The 20717-nt window shown below is 42.8% G+C and overlaps 1 protein-coding gene across 3 annotated transcripts in view; it reads right to left on the bottom strand.

Moving 5' to 3' along the window:
- C14H16orf78 (chromosome 14 C16orf78 homolog) overlaps positions 1-20717 on the bottom strand; it is a 126222-nt gene that overhangs the window by 58276 nt on the left and 47229 nt on the right. For 2 of the 3 annotated variants that reach the window (XR_008447135.1, XR_008447136.1), the window contains exon 5: positions 17519-20580. The exons of the other annotated variant lie outside the window; for it this stretch is intronic. The gene's annotated coding sequence lies outside the window, so the exon portion shown is untranslated. Of the gene's footprint in view, positions 1-17518; positions 20581-20717 lie in introns of those variants that run through there. 3 annotated transcript variants of the gene reach the window in all.

Here is a 20717-nt window from a genome sequence, read left to right as displayed (position 1 = left end):
GCAGGCTTGGTAGGGAGGTCTGCCAGTAGGCTTAGCATCAAGGAGTCAGGTAGAGTATATCTTGACTGCATGTCCAACAGTCCCTGGACTGGAGCCCAGTGGAGAGGGTGGGCCTAGGTTTGCCTACTAGTGACTGGTGGTGTGAAGCCCCAAGAAGGAGATATGGACTACTGGAAACCCTGAGAAAATGGGGTAGGACCACTGAGCCCAGAATTGAGAGCAGCAGGATTGGACATTTGTTTTTGTTAGACTTTCTGTTATCCTGGCAAACGTGGGACTGTTTGTAGCTTTGCAGAAGTGTTTGCATTGCAAAAGAATACACACGTAAATATTGCGGAACTGGTAACCTGACCTTGCCTGAGGGCTGTGTCACGAGAAGAGGTGGACCACAGCTGGAGTCGATCGACCTTGGCAGGGGTGCTAGATGTGGACAGCTGGCTATATCATTCTCAGCCACTGAGGGGGTACTCCAACAGTAAGTCCATCCTTCACCACAATTTTATCTAATCTTTTTATGATGTCTAAACTGTGTGTTGATATTAAAGACTAAACTTATAGGTAACCAAATCAGTTATTGCTGCTTCTGGCCTGTACACACTCTTTTGGAAATGCAGAGGGAGGCTAACGCTTGGAACAATTTTTATGATGGAAAACTCCATGTAAATGTTATTTCTACTTGAAATCAGTGGGAATACTGCCAGATAAGACTCTTTGACCAGACTTCAGATTGCAGGAAAAAACTGACATCAGAGGTCCTGGATAAAGTCTAATGTAAAGTTATTGAGAGCTCTCCTGCAGAAAGCTACAAGGAAATATTGTTTGCACAAAAAATTGTATTTTCTTCTTGTGGCTACTATGCCCTAGTTAGACAGTAGATGGCGATAGTACTACAAGAACTACTGAGTCTTTTCCCACTGCACCCAGAAACACATAGTCATTTCCTAGACAGCCAGCTGACTAATTAAAACATTTGGTGCAATTCCTTCAGTTATTTTACGGACCAAATTCTAAAATAGTGAGTTTGTTAAATACTTTAAAGATTGAAAATAATATTGATTAACAAAGGGGGAGAGGCAAAAAAATTGCAAAAGCAATGGCATCTCACTTAAATGCAAAGAATGACCGCGCTAGCAAGAGAAGAACCTCTCTGGTTACTGTAAATTAATAAGCAGTTTTGGAAAAAAAGGACAAAACACTGAGCTCTATCAATATCCCAAAATGTCATTTTATACAAACCCAAGTGCACTCTCTAACTAAAAAGTATTACTGAGATTCACTGTAAGGCTTCGGATCGAAGAGTACTTTTAATTACTATAACTTCCCTTTACTAGTTTAATAATTATTTTGGATTAAAGAAGAGGTTTCCACAGTATTTAGTGGAGAAGTTCCTTTGTTCAGTTGTCTAACATTCAGGTGATTCTAATAGTTTTACACAATGGCCAGAGAACCTGGCATTTATTTCAGTGCCACAAACATGTCGCCTTCCTCACTGAACAGGCAGGGCAGGAGGTATTTGTATGATGTTGCTGCAGATCTTGGGGGAGGGGTGATGCATGAGCTTTAAGGGCAACACTTGATTTCTGATAAAGTTCCTTATTCAGCGTTAGAAGAAAACAACTTTCAGTGATTCTTTGTCAATCTCTTTGGACACCTAGATACACAATGGGCACAGATTCCAAGGGGTGCAGATAATGAGGCCTTTCTAGACCATCAAACACACATGGCCAAATTCTTCTAACAGTTTCAATGGAATTACATGGTGAATGACTCGGGTCCAAATTCTTACACTTGACAATATCTATTTTGGATAGAAACCGGCTAGATTCTATTGTTCTCCAGTAACTCTCTAGGTAAGTCCATTGCAGCTCATTATCTATACCAGGGGTGGCCAACCTCTGGCTCCGGAGCTGCATGCGGCTCTTCAGAAGCCAATATGCAGTTCCTGGCATAGGAGCTGACTCCGGGGCTGGAGCTACAGGTGCCAAGTTTCCACTGCTCAACCCCAGGCCCTGCCCCCAACTCCACCCCTTACCCCAAGGCCCCTGCCCCCTCCCCTGAGCCTGCTGCACCCTTGCTCCTCCCCCCTCCATCCCCGAGCCTCCTGTACACTGCAACACAGTTGATCATGGCAGGCAGGCGGCACGGGGGGGAGGGGGGGTGTAGATCGGCAGGGCTGCCAGCAGGCAGGAGGTGCTGGCGGTAGCGGGGGGGTGGGGCTGATGGGGGCTGTTGATCTATTACTGTGGCTCTTTGGCAATGTACATTGGTAAATTCTGGCTCCTTCTCAGGCTCAGGTTGGCCCCCCCGATCTATACCACTACAGTTACTATGTATTTACACCAGTGTCACTATGGCATTACTCTTTGGTACCTTTTTGCTTTAAACTTTTAAACCTCTGATACCCTTATTTAATAGCAACATTTTAACGCATTCTTGTGGATGACTTTGGTCTTTGTGACTGTAAATATGCATGTTAGCATGTGTCACAGTTACTGGGTAAGCCATGCCTTAGACCCCTTTTGTCTCGTGTGCACTCCTCCCTCATTTGATAGGTCTGGCGTCCTGCACCTCACTTTGGGTGGAACTACATGGTCCAACCACACCTAGACTGGATGTATGAGCTGTAGCACCCTGTTTATCAACCTTGGTAACCTGACAGGCCTAACTGAGTTTGGCAACTGTAAGCCTTCTCCTCTGGGACCTTGTGATAGAGGCTGATTAGTGACCTCAAACTGCTTCTTCCAAACAAAGCACTATTTATTCTTTCACCCAAGGCACAAAGCACATAGAGCAGAGGGTTAAAACAGAGTCCTACATGCCTAACCTCACCCCTAATCTTTCCTTGCAAGCTTTGGTACATTTCATCTAGCCCAGTTACCTCCCTCTCTGACTGAGAGACGCATACTGTCCTGCTTACAGCGTGCACGTGCGCTCTCTCTCTCTCTCTCTCTCTCTCTGTCTCCTTGTATGCTTGTCAGCTCTCACTGACCTTCCCTGCGCAGCCCCCTTAGTTCACCCAACCCAGCCTCCTTTCTCTAGGTCCAGGTCCTATAATGGTTTAGCGTCCTCCCTGAACCTACACTTGGCCTTAGTCAGAGCAAACCATTCATAGCCTGACTGCAGCCAGGTATGGGGTATTCCCTAATAAATAGTTTCCTTGTTGTTTTCTAAAAGCCTCTTATCCGTACCATTGTTCTGCCTTTCCTGTGGTTCCTTTAACGACCCTTTTGATTTAACTCTATACCGTAAAGCAGGAAAATATTGCACAGATAATCTGGAGGACATATATTTATAAAATACACTACACATAACTCCTCATTCTCCACATCATGTTACTGAAATATTTATTCCAGAAATAAAGAATTTCAACTGGCCATCTCGTAATTTAACTTTCTGGCCCGGGCAACTATTTTGTCAGTAGCCACAAACTACTTCTGTATATCAAAAGTAGCTCACAAATTAGAATGTGTAATGCATGTATATGTGTGTTTGTATAGCCAGGGTGCAAGATTTTCAAAAGAACTTACCAACCTCTCATGGATCAGAAACTGGTTAAAATATAGGAAGTAAAGTGTAGGAATAAATACTCAGTTTTCACAATGAAGAGAGAGAAACAGTATGGTCTGCCAAGGATCTTTAGTGGGACCAGTGCTGTTCAACATATTCATTAATGATCTGAAAAAGGGGGTGAACAGTGAGGTAACAAATTTGCAGATGATACAAATTTACACAAGATAGTTATATCCAAAGCCGATTGGAAAGAGTTTCAAAGGGATCTTGCCAAACTGGGTGACTGGGCAACAAAATGGCAGATGAAATTCAGTGTTGATAAATGCAAAGTAATGCACATTGGGAAAAAATAATCCTCACTATGCATACAATATGATGGGGTCTAAATTAGCTATTACCACTCAGAGATTGTGGAGTCATTGTGGGTAGTTCTCTGAAAACATCTGCTCAATGTGCAGCACCAGACAAAAGAGCTACAATGTTAAAAACCACTAGGAAAGGGATAGATAATAAAACAGAAAATATGCTGCCACCACATAAATCCATGGTATGCCTATATCTTGAATATTGCATGCTGTTCTGGTCACCCGATCAAAAAAGATATATTAGAATTGGAAAAGATGCAGAGAAGAACAAAAAAATGATTAGGGGTATGAAATCTCTTCCATGTGAGGAGAGATTAAAAAGACTGGGACTGTTCATCTTGGAAATGAGATTACTAAGGAGAAATATGATTGAGGTCTATAAAATTGTGAATGGTGTGGAGAAAGTGAATAGGGAAGTGATATTTATCCTTTCAAATAATACAAGAACTAGGCATCAGATTTAAAACAAACAAAAGGGAGTACTTTTTCACACAAGTCACAGTCAACCTGTGGAACTCATTGCCAGTGGATGTTGTGAAAGCCAAAAGTATAACTGGGTTCAAAAAAGAATAGGATAAATTCATGGAGTATAGGTCCATTAATGGCTATTGGCCAAGATGGTCAAGGACCACAACCCCATGTCCACAGTATCCCTAAACCTCAGAGTGCAAGAAGCTGGGACTGGATAATGGGATGGGTCACTCGAAATTGTCCTATTCTGTTCGTTCCCTTTGAAGTATATGGGACTGGCCCCTGTCAGAAGACAGGATACTGGGCTAAATTGATCATTGGTCTGACCCAGTATGGACGTTATGTGCTTAAGCACTTTCCTGAATTGGGGCCTTTATCAGCAACATATTTCACTCAGAGGGGATATATTGAAAACTGTGAGAGGGAATATTTATCTTTTATAGGATTTGCTGCCATCTACAGATTTGATGAATATTTATTTTTTGGACATCCTGATAGCTAAAGTGACCTTTCATTTGTACTTTCTCCATCTGTGTCTGTGTTTACTTTTAGTGTTAAAGTTTTCTCCTGTCCATCTTAGACTAACAAGCAATATTTAAATATATGCAAATTGCCCAATTTTGCTGATGTCTAAGGAACATTTTTAAGGTCACCCTTTTTGATCTATTTTACAGATATAACAAATGTATGCACCATATATTTGATCACTGCTTGTTTTTATCTACATCTGTCTTCTCTGATTGTATTTGAATGGGTTTATTTTCTATTTTAAATAAAAGATTTATGCCTTAGCTGTCAGAGTTTGCCTTTATGTGAAAATTAAATCTAGTTTCTAGAAGTCCAGATTAATTTATTAGATTAAACTGTCCCTTGGTTTCTCAGATGGTAGAAGTGTACTTTTCTCTGTGGGTACAATACATAAACACAATACACTCAAGTTAAAATAAAGGACTTTATTAGTCTGTACAATAAAACACAGGATGGACGATGGAAATAGACACTGGCATTTTTAATCTATGACAGTGAGTAATGGAAATTCCCTGACAAGTAAACATGACATATGAAAAGTCAGGTAGCAGACAGTACCCCCGAAAATGTTTCATGAAAAATGTTGTGTTTTCAACAACCCCTCATTTAGATTTAATAAATATGGTTCTGTACCAGTAGGCCACATTCTGATATTTTTCAGAGTAACAGCCGTGTTAGTCTGTATCCGCAAAAAGAAGAACAGGAGTACTTGTGGCACCTTAGAGACTAACAAATTTATTAGAGCATAAGCTTTCGAAGAAGTGGGCTGTAGTCCACGAAAGCTTATGCTCTAATAAATTTGTTAGTCTCTAAGGTGCCACAAGTACTCCTGTTCTTCTTTTATTCTGATATTTGATAAACCTGAATTTGCATGGATGTAACACAAACCAAAATCTGGCCCAATGTTTCCAATAAGTCAGAATTTTGTTGATTTTTGGGGGGGGGAGGTCTGGTATTTCATGTGCTCCAGGGTGATGTTTCTCCAATATCACCTAACATCAGACTTACCCAGTACTGAAATATCAAGGTTTCTCTTCTGATTTAAATAGGGAAGAAAAAAAATGCCCATCCACAGGTCTAGTTTCCCTGACAATTATTCACAGTCCACACAGGAATAGCAGGTTGTGTCATGAAATTCTCCAAGCACCTGTATCTCAGTAAACAGAGGTTGGGACTCAGAAGGCCTAGTATTTGCCACACCTTCTCCAGAATCTCTCTCAGCCATCACAGATTCAGACATTTCACTCCATACCTAATTGTTTTTATCCCGTTAGGTCCCAACTGGTGTGGGAACAACTCTAGGATAGAGTCCTACATGGAGGAGTGGATTAGATCAAGCCACAATGCAGCCTATGAATTATACTGTGTTGCATCTGTACTTTTACAAAAAGCCTCATCTTAAGAATCATGCCTGACCATTCAGGCCTCATTTGCTAATACATCAGTTTCAACCAGCCTGATATTCTGCAAATGCTTTCACCTTTGTTAGTTGCTTAAAGACATCATAGCCTCTTATGAAGAGCCATATCTTTTATCACAACACTTTGGAATGTTGACATGAGTGCTTTCCTGAATCCGAGTCTAAGTGCAGATGCAAGTGCTGTCCTGAACAGGGATACTTTTCCAAATGGGGGCCAACCCATCAACTTGATCTGCTACCCCCAGGGGTTTGCATTTTAGGTTCATAAAAACTGCCACTCTGATTAAAAGTAATGAACCATCTCGTCCAGTATCCGGTTTCTGATATTTTCCATTTCCATATGTGTCACAGGAAGGTACCAGAAACCCCATTGGGGAATCTAGTCTTTAAAGGTCCTTATTTCCTGTGTTCCTGGGCTTCAGCAGTACCCATGCTCAACAGCTTAGTTGGCAGGAAATATGATGCCAAATTCCACCTTTTAAAAACACGCTTGTGGTGAACGATTTATTTTTTCCAGCAGCCACACACAACTCTAAAGGAAAGCCACCTGAAGGCCTTCTCATGTACATGCACTCCCACTCCTGAATCAGTTTGACATTCATCGATATTCATGAATACTGAATTTAATTGCTGAGATCCCACAGTCCTCACTGAAGCTGAGTATTACAGTCCCATTGATTATTTAATTGCTGAAGAGCAGCAAAGCCTTAACTCATAGAAAGCTGCATTGGTGTCTTATTTGTGTAGCCCAGCAATCATGTGCTAAATTTATTTCTATTTCTTCATGCATTATAACTTTAAAAAAAAAAAAGGAAGGACTGAGCTATTGATAGAACCTTTCTCTGATAGATTTTATATAATTGCTACATTTCAATTAAGGGTATAATTTGCAGCAAAAACATGCCTGCGCTATACAAGAAAACCAAAATTAAATTGAATGAGTTGCTAACAGTCAAGGTTGCACCCATTCATGCTAATATGACCTTCAATTAGTGAAGCACACATCTAGAGATACAGCTATTTTATCAGATACATACTATTGTGTTAGGAAACATTTGTATCCTAGTAACAAATACTACTTTGAGATGACCCTCTACTCTGTCGGGCTCATTAGGCAAAACAAAATTAAGTGATGTTACTTCCTTGTGTATGTTTTAAGGGCTTCTGGAATTTATTTTTATCCACAGATTCAGGACTAGTGTTAAATACCTTCTTATCACTACTTTATGTACATATGCCATTGCATCATTTAGCTTCTCTGCAATGGCCTCATCTTTCTTGAGTGGTCCTGCTTACAATTTTTCTTGCCGTTAGTTTTTGTGTCTTTGGCTAATTGCTCTTCAAATTCTTTTTTGGCCTGCCTGCATTATACTTTGACACTTGGCTTTGCCAGAGCTTATGTTCCTTTTTATTTTCCTCACTAGGATTTGACTTCCAATTTTTAAAGGATACCTTTTTGCCTCTGCCTCTTTTTACTCTGCTATTTAGCCATGGTGGCATTTTTGGTGGTCTTACTGTTTTTTATTAAATGTTATTTGGGATATATATGTAGTTTGACCCTCTCTTATGGTGTTTTTAAATGTCTCCATGCAGTTTGCAGACATTTCACCCATTTGACTGTTCCTTTTAATATGCATTTTATTAGCTTCCTCATTTTTGTGTAATTCCCCTTTTTGACATTAAATGCTACTGTGGTTGGTTTCTTTGCATTTCCCCCCCTACAAGGGGGTTAAACTTATTTACATTATGGTAGCTATTTCCAAACAGTTCAGTTATATTCACCTCTTGGACTAGATCCTGTGCTCCACTTAGGACTAAATCAAGAATTCTCTCTCCCCTTGTGGGTTCCAAGACAAATTGCTCCAAGAAGCAATCATTTATGGTGTCTAGACATTTTCTCTCTGCATCCCTTGCTGAGGTGACATTTACCCAGTCAACATGGGGATAGCTGAAATTCTCCATTATTATTACTGTATTTTCAGCCCTTATTGCCCCTCTAATCTTCCTGAGCATTTCACAATCCCTCTCACCATCTTAGTCAGGTGGTCAGCAGTATATTCCTACTGCTATTCTCTTGTTCAAGCATGGAATTTCTGCCCATAGACATTCTACGGTACTGTTTGATTCATTTAATAATTTTATTTTATTTGAGTCTGTTTTCTTTCACATACAGTGCTACTTGCCTGACCAGTGCAACCCACTCTGTCATTCTTACATATTTTGTATCCTGGTATTTTGCAATCTGGTGTTCCACTGATTATCCTCATGCCACAAGTTTACATGATGCCTACTATATCTCTAACTTCATTTAATGCCAGGCACTCTAGTTCACCCATCTTTGTATTTCGACTTATAGAATTTGTATATAATCACTTGTACATTTTGTCAATGTTCAGTTGCTTGCCTTCATGTGTGATATTTAAATAGGAGACTCTTGCATTTGACTGTTCCTCACTAGCTCCTATACTTTATCAACTTCTGTCCTATCCTCTTCACTAGGATATAGTGATGTGTCATTCCATATCTTTATGAAAATATGCTTACATGAATATGACATAACTGAGATTTACTTTATGCCAGATGGCTCATGTGAGATCATTGGAAAGGTTATGATTTACTGAATGCGATTATCCAATTTGTATGCCTGTATAATTTCTGTATCTGAAGTTAGGAATATTGACTATGTATCTATATTTCAACTATGCTACTTTGGGTGATGCCCACTGCTAACACTTCAGGTACAACAATGGAAAACGCAGACAGGGCGGATGGCCCATCAACGAGGACAATAGATTGTGAAAAGTTTGGCCTCCATACTGCCACTGACTCATGGATGCTGTGATCCTACAAAGTCAGGTGGTCTTGTCACCTGATACAAAAACATTACCTGAGACTTCTTGTAACTTTTCACTGTGAGGGAAAGGGGATCAAGTTTGGGAAACAAAGGATTCCCACCTTATGTAAATCCTATTTAAGGGTGGGGAGGAAGGCAAACAGGACTTCTCCTCTCCATGGCCTGTCTGCCTAAGACGAAAGACTGAAGCCAAGGGGGGAGTCCAGGCTGAGACGGTTTCCAGTCTGAAAAGGAATATAACGGGAACTCTGAACCACAGAAACTTTGCAACCTGCCTGCAACAATATCTAGGGTGAGAAATACTACTTGTAACCAGTTTCTTTAGTGTATTAAGCTTAGTTTGCATGCTCTGTTTTATTTTCTTAGTAATCTGCCTTGTTCTGTCTGCTACCTCCTTAACTACTTAAAATACACCTGTTACAGTTAATCAATTTCTGTAATTGATTAACTGTAACATCAGTTTATGTAATTTCTAACTGTTGTGCATACCCTCCTCCACGTTGAGGGAAGAGGCGAATTTCATATAATGTTGTTGGGTTTGTACTCCAAGCTGGGGGGTGGACGTCTGGGTGCTGTGGCAAGCCCATTAAGCTGAGCCTTCCCAGAGTGGATCTCTGTCTCTTTGTGCAGCTGGGTGTGGCCCTGCCTGTGTGCTTGGCTGGAAAAGGCTGGGAGCCCAGCAAGACCAGCTAAAAGGGGCCCAGGGTGGCAGAACCGGTAGAATCAGTGGTCCAAGGTGTCCAACCTGTCACATAGAGTTCCCCCTTTAATAAATTCATCCCAGAGGGATGTCTCTGCCTGAATTGTATACCCATCTGTTCCTGTTGGCTTTCCCCCAGACTTTAGTTTAAAATGCTTTACTTCAAACACATGCTTAATTCCCATTAATTTTAATGGATCGTTCGTGTGCTCAACTTAAAGCGTTCGTTTATTATTAGTAGTAGTATTATCATAGCACCTAGGTCCCCATTGTGCTAGGCACTCTCCAAACACAGAACAAAAAGATGGTCCTTGCCTCAAGGAGCTTACAATCTAAATATAGGACAACAAACAGATATAGACCAGTGAGGGAATACAAGGAAACAATGAGACAATATTAGTCAGTATGATAGGCTGTGATATCAGCACACCAGCAGCCTAGTAATTGTGAATTTTTTTGTTGGCTTTTGCTGAAGCAAAGTTAGACAGTGCAGCTTTGCCTTTTAAGTTTTTGAGATAACATATCTGGATAGGGATCGAAAGGTTCCATCAATTTCAACTGGTTCACTAATTGATGGGAAAACTGTATTTTGACATAATCTACTGCTAAACTGTGAAGGGCCACCAACTTAGTTGTAGCTGGAAATACTACCCTCTGTTGTAGTAATTGGGCCTACAAATTTACCTTAATTGTGAGCTCAAACTGTGAAAAGTGAGTGAAAGTTCATAAAAATGTCACAATAACCTGTGACAACAGTAACTGTTGATTGGAAAAGATGTTAATGGGTAACAGACTGAATTAATCCAAACAAAAAAGCCCACTAATGTAACTCAGGATCATGTCTGGTAAACAAGAGAAGTGCTAATGGACTGGAAATTAATGAACCAAAATTGTTGTATCAGAAATTAGGTCTAACTGTTGAACAAAATAATGAGTGGATGGGCTACTCCAACCATCACTGTGTTCTGGGGCTTCCTATGGAAAAATGGATGGACAGAGGTGAAGCAAAGGGGAACTCTGGCTGACTGAAAGACAAGACAAGAGAAGGGGACGGAGCAAGCTTCACTATTATGGCTGCCTAGGACCCCGACCTTTATTTGTCCTAATCCTGAGAGATGTCATGACCAGACTGGGGCGGAGAGAGAGACCCAGGTGACACCGCCAGCTCCAGCTAAATCCTGAATGCCACCTGGGATGTTAGTCTTTGTCTCCCCTCTGACTCTCCAGTGTGTCCTTTTCCTTCCCTACCTAATTTCTTTTCTTTCCTCTCTCCTTTTTCCTTCTAATATAAGTCTGGCTCAGCTGACTCAGACTGCATATTTTATAACACTGCTGTAAACCTGTGACGAGAGAGATGATTTAAAAGGGGCCCAGCTGCTGCTGCTGCCACTACCGGCAGCGCAGTGGAGCCTAATGCAGCTTCCTGCCCACCCTCGCTCTGCGCCACTCCTGGAAACGGCCGGCACGTACGTACGTGTGTGTGTGTGTGTGTGTGTGCGCACGCACACTGCCTCCACTCCGAATGCTGACTCCGCAGCTCCCATTGGCCGGGAACTGTGGCCAATGGGAGCTGCGGTGGTGGTGCCTGTGGGCAGTGGCGTGCGGAGACCCCCTGGCCTCCCCGCCTAGGAGCTGCTGCCAGAGGGGAGTGCAGGTGGATTTCGGGAGCTGCCCGAGGTAAGCGCCACATCCCTCACCTCTCCAACCCCAGCCCAGAGCCTGCACCCTGCACCCAAACTCCCTCCCAGAGCCCGCACCCTCACCACCTCCCACACCCCAACCCCTGCCCCAGCCCAGAGACCACACCCAACCCCCCTCCCAGAGCCTTAGGCAGGTGTGGGGGGGTTGGGACTTGGAGCCATTCTGGGCACCACCAAAAAATTATACAAACCTGTGGCCCCTGAAAGGCAGCTAAATGCAATGCCCTAAACAGCCCAATACTGATACAAATTTGCAAGGTCTCTGAGTCACTGATAAGATCGTATGTTGTGCTTGTGGTTTTTTTTTTTCCCAATTAAGTTGCAAATGAGAGTCAACACTGAAGCAAGAAACCCTTTGCCTTTCTTTCTCCTTGTGTGTGTGTTTGTCTTGTTTTGTTTTTCTATGAAACGGGATGAGACTTTAACAGTCACAACACCCCCGTCCATCTCAACTAGCTTTTTTCCTCTAAAGGACAATTACCACCCTCTTTAACACTGTCAGGACTGAGATCCCCACTTTGAACTTTAGGGTACAAATGTAGGGGCCTGCATAAAAACTTCTAAGCTTAATTACCAGCTTAGCTCTGGTTCGGCTGCCACCATTTTCAATGGATTCCCTCCCTGGGAAACCTTGAAAAACCTTCACCAAATCCCTGGTGAAAACAAATCCAACCCCTTGGATTTAAAACAAGGGGAAATTAACCATTCCCCTCCTTCCTCCCACCCACTCCTGGTGAATCAAGATCCAAAACCCCTTTGGATCTAAAACAAGGAAAAAATCAATCAGGTTCTTAAAAAGAAGGTTTTTAATTAAAGAAAAAGGTAAAAATCATCTCTGTAAAATCAGTATGGAAATTAACCTTACAGGGTAATCAAACTTAAAGAGCTCAGAGGACTCCCCTCTAGTCTCAGGTTCAAAGTACAGCAAACAAAGAGAAACACTCTAGTAAAAGGTACATTTACAAGTTGAGAAAAACAAAGGAAAACTAACACGCCTTGCCTGGCTATTTACTTACAAGTTTGAAATAGGAGAGACTTGCTTAGAAAGATGTGGAGAACCTGGATTGATGTCTGGTCCCTCTCAGTCCCGGAGAACGAACACACTCCCAAACAAAGAACACAAACAAAAGCCTTCCCCCCCCAAGATTTGAAAGTATCTTGTCCCCTTATTGGTCCTTTAGGTCAGATGCCAGCCAGGTTACCTGAGCTTCTTAACCCTTTACAGGGAAAAGGATTTTGGAGTCTCTGGCCAGGAGGGATTTATAGTACTGTACACAGGACAGCTATTACCCTTCCCTTTATAGTTATAACACGCCCCCCAAATCACAGATAGTGTTGGATGTTCGGTTCCACACTGGCTGTGATTTCTTCCTGGAGTTCTGTGTCAATGGAGTGGTATGCCCGTTCGGTCCATCCTGGAGTGGCTGAGAAAATTGGTGCAAAGCTTGTGCACAGCTCCTTGATCTGCTGTCGCTGCAGACGTCCAAGGGTCATGGAGAGGTTCACCTCTTCCACGCCACCATCCTTTTTTCCTTCGTAGTAGACACCTTCAGGCCACTCCGCGTCATCTGTTTCCTGGGCTGTAAACTGGCAAACGTTTAATTCTCTGGAATAAAAGGGCTTAAGAGAATTAAGATGGTATACTTTAGGCTTTATGTTGGAGGTGGGGGAGGCTATGAGATAGTTAACAGCTCCTAGGCGCTCCTGGACCGTGAACGGTCCTTCCCACGACGCTTCCATTTTATGGGCCTGGATTGCCTTTAAGACCATGACTTGGTCTCCTACTTTGAAGGACCGTTCTCTGGAATGTTTATCATACCAGGCCTTTTGCTCTTCCTGAGCATCCTTTAGGTTTTCTTTAGCAAGGGCCAAAGAATGTCGGAGGGTGTTTTGTAGGTTGCTTACAAAGTCTAGAATGTTTGTTCCTGGAGAAGGCGTAAACCCCTCCCATTGCTGCTTCACCAACTGTAATGGCCCCTTAACCTCACGGCCATACACAAGTTCAAATGGTGAAAACCCTAAACTGGGATGTGGTACAGCCCTGTAGGCAAAAAGCAACTGCTGCAACACTAGGTCCCAATCACTGGAGTGTTCATTTACAAATTTACGTATCATGGCCCCCAAAGTTCCATTAAACCTCTCCACCAGGCCATTGGTTTCATGGTGGTAAGGGGTGGCAACCAAGTGATTCACCCCATGAGCTTCCCACAGGTTTTCCATGGTTCCTGCCAGGAAGTTAGTTCCCGAATCTGTAAGGATGTCGGAGGGCCAACCTACCCTGGCAAAAATGTCTGTTAATGCCTGGCACACACCTTTAGCCTTGGTGTTGCGTAAGGGTACTGCTTCCGGCCATCGGGTAGCAAAATCCATGAAAGTCAGTACGTACTGCTTTCCTCTGGGTGTCTTCTTTGGGAAAGGACCCAGAATATCCACAGCTACGCGCTGAAATGGGACCTCAATTATGGGTAGTGGCTGGAGAGGGGCTTTAACCTGGTCTTGGGGTTTTCCCACTCGTTGGCACACCTCACAAGACCGGACATAATTAGCAACGTCCTTGCCCATTCCCTCCCAGTGGAAGGACTTCCCCAACCGGTCTTTGGTTCTGTTCACCCCAGAATGGCCACTGGGATGATCATGGGCTAAGCTCAAGAGCTTTACCCGATACTTAGTGGGAACTACCAACTGCCTTTGAGGATGCCAGTCTTCCTGGTGCCCACCAGAAAGAGTCTCCTTGTATAAAAGTCCTTGTTTTACAACAAACCGGGATCGGTTAGAAGAGCTGAGAGGCGGTGGGGTGCTCCGCGCCGCCGCCCAAGCTTTCTGAAGGCTGTCATCTGCTTCCTGCTCGGCCTGGAACTGTTCCCTTGATGCTGGAGACATCAGTTCCTCCTTGGACTGTGGACTGGGGCTTGGTCCCTCTGGAAGCGATGCAGGTGCTGGGGCTGTTTCCATTGACTGTGAACCGCTGTCCGCTGGTGCACTATGTGGTAACTCAGGCTCTGGCTGAGCCTCTTGGGTAGGGTTATCTGCTGCTTCTGCCAGTTCAGGCTCGCTGGTGCCCTCTGGCGTTGGAGTTGTAGACGGGTTTGCAAGCGCTGGACTCAGGGCTGGCAATGGTTCTGGTGCTGGTTGCGTTGCCAGTTCCGGTTCTGGGACTGGCTGTGGCTGGGTCTCTGGGATTGGATCCACTACGGCTGTTGCAGTCGTTGGCAGGGGATCCAGTTCCACCACCTTTGTCTGGGTCTCCGGTAACACAGACGGGGCCCTGGTGGACGGCTCAGGAACAGGGATGGGGGTGAAAGCTTGCTTAGCCTGACTGCGGGTGACTATTCCCACCCTCTTGGCTAGCTTCACATGGTTGGCCAAGTCTTCCCCCAGCAGCATGGGAATAGGATAATTGTCATAGACTGCAAAAGTCCACATTCCTGACCAGCCCTTGTACTGGACATGCAACGTGGCTGTAGGCAAGGTTACAGATTGTGACACGAAGGGTTGAATTGTCACTGTAGCCTCTGGGTTGATGAGTTTGGGGTCCACTAGGGATTGGTGGATAGTTGACACTTGAGCCCCAGTGTCCCTCCAAGCGGTAACCTTCTTTCCGCCCACTCTCAAGGTTTCCCTTCGCTCCGAGGGTATGAGAGAGGCATCTGGGTTTGGGGATCTTTGGTGTGATTGGGGTGTAATGAACTGTAATCGGTTGGGGTTCTTGGGGCAGTGAGCCTTTATATGTCCCAGTTCATTACATTTAAAACATCGCCCTGCTAAGGTATCACTGGGACGAGGTTGGTTGGTGGAGACTGGTGTGGTGGGGTGAGAAGGCGTCTGGGGTTTCCCTTGGGATGTGGGTGGGGCCTTGGGTTGTCCCCAGTGGTAAGGTTTTGTTTCGGCTTGCCCCTTCTGATATTCGCTCCAACTGCTACTAGTTTTTTTCTTTTCTGCCACCTCCACCCATTGGGCTCCAATCTCCCCCGCCTCAGTTACAGTTTTGGGCTTCCTATCTAGGATGTACCTTTCTATTTCCTCAGGAACACCCTCTAAAAACTGCTCCATTTTTACTAGGGAAAGCAGATCTTCCAGAGATTTAACATTTGCTCCTGATACCCAGGCATCACAATTTTTGTCAATGTGGTAGGCATGACGGGTAAATGACACATCTGGTTTCCACTTTAGGGCTCTGAACCGCCGACGGGCATGCTCGGGTGTTAGCCCCATTCTGAGTCTGGCCTTGTTTTTAAAAAGTTCATAACTGTTCATGTGTTCCTTAGGCATTTCAGCCGCCACCTCTGCTAAGGGTCCACTGAGCTGCGGCCTCAGCTCTACCATGTACTGGTCTGCAGTGATGCTGTATCCAAGGCAGGCCCTTTCAAAATTTTCTAAGAAGGCCTCAGTATCATCGCCTGCCTTGTAGATGGGGAATTTTCTGGGATGGGAAGTGGTACCTGGAGGGGGGTTGTTAGCATTGGCTGGTGCATCCTGCTTAGCCTTTGCTACTTCCAGTTCATGCTTCCTTTCTTTTTCTCTCTCCTCCATCTCTTTTTCTTTCATCTCCATCTCTTTTTCTTTTATCTTCATCTCTTTTTCTTTCAGCTCCATCTCTCTCTTGTGGGCCTCCTCTTTGGCTTTTTCTTCTCTTTCTCTCTGCTCTGTCTCGAGCTTTGTTAATTGAAGCAGTCTCTGATGTTTTCTTTCATTTTCTTCTGCTTCTAGTTTGGCCAGTTCTATTTTGTTAGCTACTTCTTTGGTAGTCATTTTCCTGTTTTCTTGTGCTGGGTAACCCCCTTTGCAGTTGACAAACTGGGAAGCTCTCAGCTCTGGCTGCTGCAGAGTTAACAGTAACTTTCTAACTAGCTACTCCGGAGGATGTAAAAAAAAAAAAAAAAAAACAATTCAGCTTGTAAATACCTTTTACCAGTCATTTGCTAATTGAACCCTTCTCTTAACAAAGGACCTGTAAAAAAAAACTTAACACCTCTGCCTTCAGGCAAGGAGAGATAAGATATGCATCTATCTACTTCCAGCTCGGCTTTCCAAGCAGCTAGAAGGAAAAAAAAATCTCACTGGCTTTTGGGTTTAAAATGATCCCACCGCTATTCACCATGTCAGGACTGAGATCCCCACTTTGAACTTTAGGGTACAAATGTAGGGGCCTGCATAAAAACTTCTAAGCTTAATTACCAGCTTAGCTCTGGTTCGGCTGCCACCATTTTCAATGGATTCCCTCCCTGGGAAACCTTGAAAAACCTTCACCAAATCCCTGGTGAAAACAAATCCAACCCCTTGGATTTAAAACAAGGGGAAATTAACCATTCCCCTCCTTCCTCCCACCCACTCCTGGTGAATCAAGATCCAAAACCCCTTTGGATCTAAAACAAGGAAAAAATCAATCAGGTTCTTAAAAAGAAGGTTTTTAATTAAAGAAAAAGGTAAAAATCATCTCTGTAAAATCAGTATGGAAATTAACCTTACAGGGTAATCAAACTTAAAGAGCTCAGAGGACTCCCCTCTAGTCTCAGGTTCAAAGTACAGCAAACAAAGAGAAACACTCTAGTAAAAGGTACATTTACAAGTTGAGAAAAACAAAGGAAAACTAACACGCCTTGCCTGGCTATTTACTTACAAGTTTGAAATAGGAGAGACTTGCTTAGAAAGATGTGGAGAACCTGGATTGATGTCTGGTCCCTCTCAGTCCCGGAGAACGAACACACTCCCAAACAAAGAACACAAACAAAAGCCTTCCCCCCCCAAGATTTGAAAGTATCTTGTCCCCTTATTGGTCCTTTAGGTCAGATGCCAGCCAGGTTACCTGAGCTTCTTAACCCTTTACAGGGAAAAGGATTTTGGAGTCTCTGGCCAGGAGGGATTTATAGTACTGTACACAGGACAGCTATTACCCTTCCCTTTATAGTTATAACAAACACCATCTTAAAAACTGTCAGACAAAGTCCCTCCCCCCCCAAAGTCTCTCTTCAACTAAAGACGTTAAAATGAAAGCCTTACTTAAAGCATTTGAAATGTGAAGTTTTAACCTTTTATTAAAGATATAGAAGAAGGAAAAATGGTTATAGTGTTTAATGGTGTTTGCCACGGTAATAAGCAGGCTGAGATCTCTGTATTCTAAATCTTGTTTAAAGCTGTTTAATGTAGGACAGTGACCGGATCATGTTAACACCTCTGACTCTTTGGACCCCTTTATTCCATCTAAATTAATACAACACCTCAAAGCTGGTTATGTGGGTGACACTGAAGGACATCCATGGGTCCCAATTATCCCTAAATTAGCTCAGATTTATTAATGGCCTTTCCAGAAGTAAAACAGATTTAGTTTAGTTATCGTTGTAGAATAAAGGGCCTCTCTTCTGGTGTATCAGAGCAAGTCTAAAAGGAGAGAAGGATCAGTTCTATACAATTGATCCATCGCACTTCACTGATGCTAGAAGACGAGATATGTTGCACGATAGCAAAGTCGTTCAGTACCTTCCAGCAGCAGAGCTTGACACAGGGAGAGCTTTCTCACCGAAATCACTGTCAGTAATCGTCAGTTAAATAGGCTTCCAGGTAATACCATGGGCTTTGCACAAAGAAAGACGTTCTTGGGCTAAAACTAGATCAGTCTTTCCAGCACATTATGGAAGTCTGGCGTATTTAGTGCTTTTGAATTAACTGGTCTGCTGCCAACCCAGTTCTTTCTATCAATCAGAGAAATTTTGTGTGTGTGTGTGTGTGTGTGTGTGTTTTGAAATGGAATTCTCTGCTTTAAATCCGTCCTGACTGAAAGCCAAATCCTGAGAGTGTCCTCAGTAACTGGGAGGTGAAGATGCTCAGAACGTCTCGGGATTTGGCTTCAGGTCCTCATTCAGGAACTCTGACTCCTGATAATCCCACTCATTTCCATTCATTCAGGTGTGACAAATGGGAGTGTGCTACAAAGAATGAACTTCCTAGCTACCAGTGCCACAGTAGGGCTCCTTTTTATATGTATCAAGCATTTACACAACATAAGTGACCTAGAGCACAAAGAGCAATTCAGCATCTCTAAAGTAAAATAATCAATTGTATGGTAGGGAACTGAATACATGCAGTCAGGAAACACTGCTATTAAAATTTAACTTTTTTTAGGGGGATGTGTGTGTGTGTGTATGTATGTGTATATATATATATATATATAGAGAGAGAGAGAGAGAGAGAGAGAATGAGAATGAATGAATATTGGCTGTATTAATTGTACTTGAGATTTCCTGTGGCACAACAATGGAAATGAATTGTAATGTAGAAACCGATCAATGAGCCTTCTTGTTTTTTTGGTTTTTTTAAATGGAATTAAAAATAAGGTTCTAACTGATGTATTTGGTGTCCTCCCATTTACAAAATAACTGATTAGTGAGACCTGCCCAATCAACTAGGAATTCTATATTCAGGATCAGTTGTACCTTTTAAGAATACAATGCTCTGCCTGCTTTTTTGATTGGCCCACCACAGTCATGAGCAGACAAATTGCCCACTAGTGATTCCACTCACACAATGCTGGGCAAATGACCAATCACTCTTATCATTTTGCAACTAACAGTTACTATTGATTCTTTTTCTCTTATTATTTACGTTACCTCATTTTTCTTGTTCTTTGCTCTCCTGTTACTTTGTTAACTACAGATTTGCCTTTCCTTGTCCTTTACAAGGGCAATGAACTTTAACAGAAAATTGTAAGTGAGTTTAGTGCTTATAAAGCCTTATTAAGTGGAGGACAACAATAGCACTGTCTTGAACCAAGTATAATATAGGTTTGCATTGTTCAAGCTTCCTGACATCTCTGCCAGTGTCACTTCAGTATTGCTTGGCAAAATTCCTGTTGTTCTAGTCAATAGGCTCTTCTTTTATAGACTGCCAATAGTACCAAAATAATAATACATAGCATTTAGCATGGATGAAGCACATTTACAGAGGTTTACAGATGTAATTATTATACCCTGAAACCTACTTGCAAAAACACCTTACATTTGAATTATCACCTGTGATCCAAGCTATAATTTGAATGCACACATGACAGAGTCAGATATTATGGCAATGGTGGTTAATATCTTAGCTTTAGCAATTCGTAGTATCACTTTTCCATGTAAGGAATTGCTGCTGTTGGCCAAGGTATGTCACTAGACTGCAAACAGGAGAAAGAAGCGGTCTTCACAGTCAGAGTATGTCTGCACTGCAGTTGGAGGCGTGACTGCAGCTAAAAACATGCATGTATTTAAACTATCATCTTTAGCATGCCGGTAAAAATAGCAGTGAAGACATAGCAGGGCGAGCTATTCAAGCCCTCCCAGACTCCTGGGTATGTCTTTGCCTTCCTAGATCATGCTGGGGTCTCTGCCACCGCATCTTCACTGCTATTTTCAGCAATGCTAGCTACATCAAAGCTAGCCTGGGTATGCCTGTGAGCTGCAGTCACCGCTCTGACTGCAGTGTAGACATACCAACAGACACCGTTGCTTATGCAATCATGGATGTGCAGGTAGGTGTTCACAAGCCAACCTCTCTTAAGATGTGGCCCGTGCTACAGAAGATTTGGAATATTTGGACTAATAGAATATTTGGAAATCAAGAATGGTCATTTCCCAAATCCTGCAAGCAGCATTTAATCACTACAGATCTCAAACAATTAAAAACATTAAAATCTTAAAATTGTAGGTACAGGTAAACAGAAGTCTCTGCATATTCAAGTGCTGCATAAATATTTATCATATCAATATAAAACCTTCCTTTAATAATAAAATTTTCCCAGTGGTGAGTTGTTACTATGCAGAGGATCAGAGCTCAAACACTGAGTTGGCTTTTTCTTACTCCATGGGCCGGCAGCAGCTGGGTGTGCTGCAGAAGTGATGCTTACAGCAAGAGGAACAATTAGTGTCTCAACCTTTGGCTTGGTTTGCAGAATGATGCACAATTCCAGAGGGATCTTTGTGGCTTTCCTTTTGGATGATGGAGTGTGCTAGGAGATTTGAATGACATCTGGAAGACCTATAGTCTTAGTACTGTCAGGCTTCCTGGTGAGCATAAAGGAAAATGTCTTTTCAAGAAAGCATGATGTTAAATTGTTGGAAGCTCTTTTGAACAAACCTTTTCTCCGGCAAAGATATGGGACTAAAACTTGCATGAGTTTTTGGCTCCCCTCTCTCTCATT

The sequence above is a fragment of the Malaclemys terrapin genome, chromosome 14, assembly GCF_027887155.1.
Source record: "Malaclemys terrapin pileata isolate rMalTer1 chromosome 14, rMalTer1.hap1, whole genome shotgun sequence".
NCBI classification, from domain to species: Eukaryota; Metazoa; Chordata; order Testudines; family Emydidae; genus Malaclemys; species Malaclemys terrapin.
This window is presented reverse-complemented; position numbering and strand designations above follow the sequence as displayed.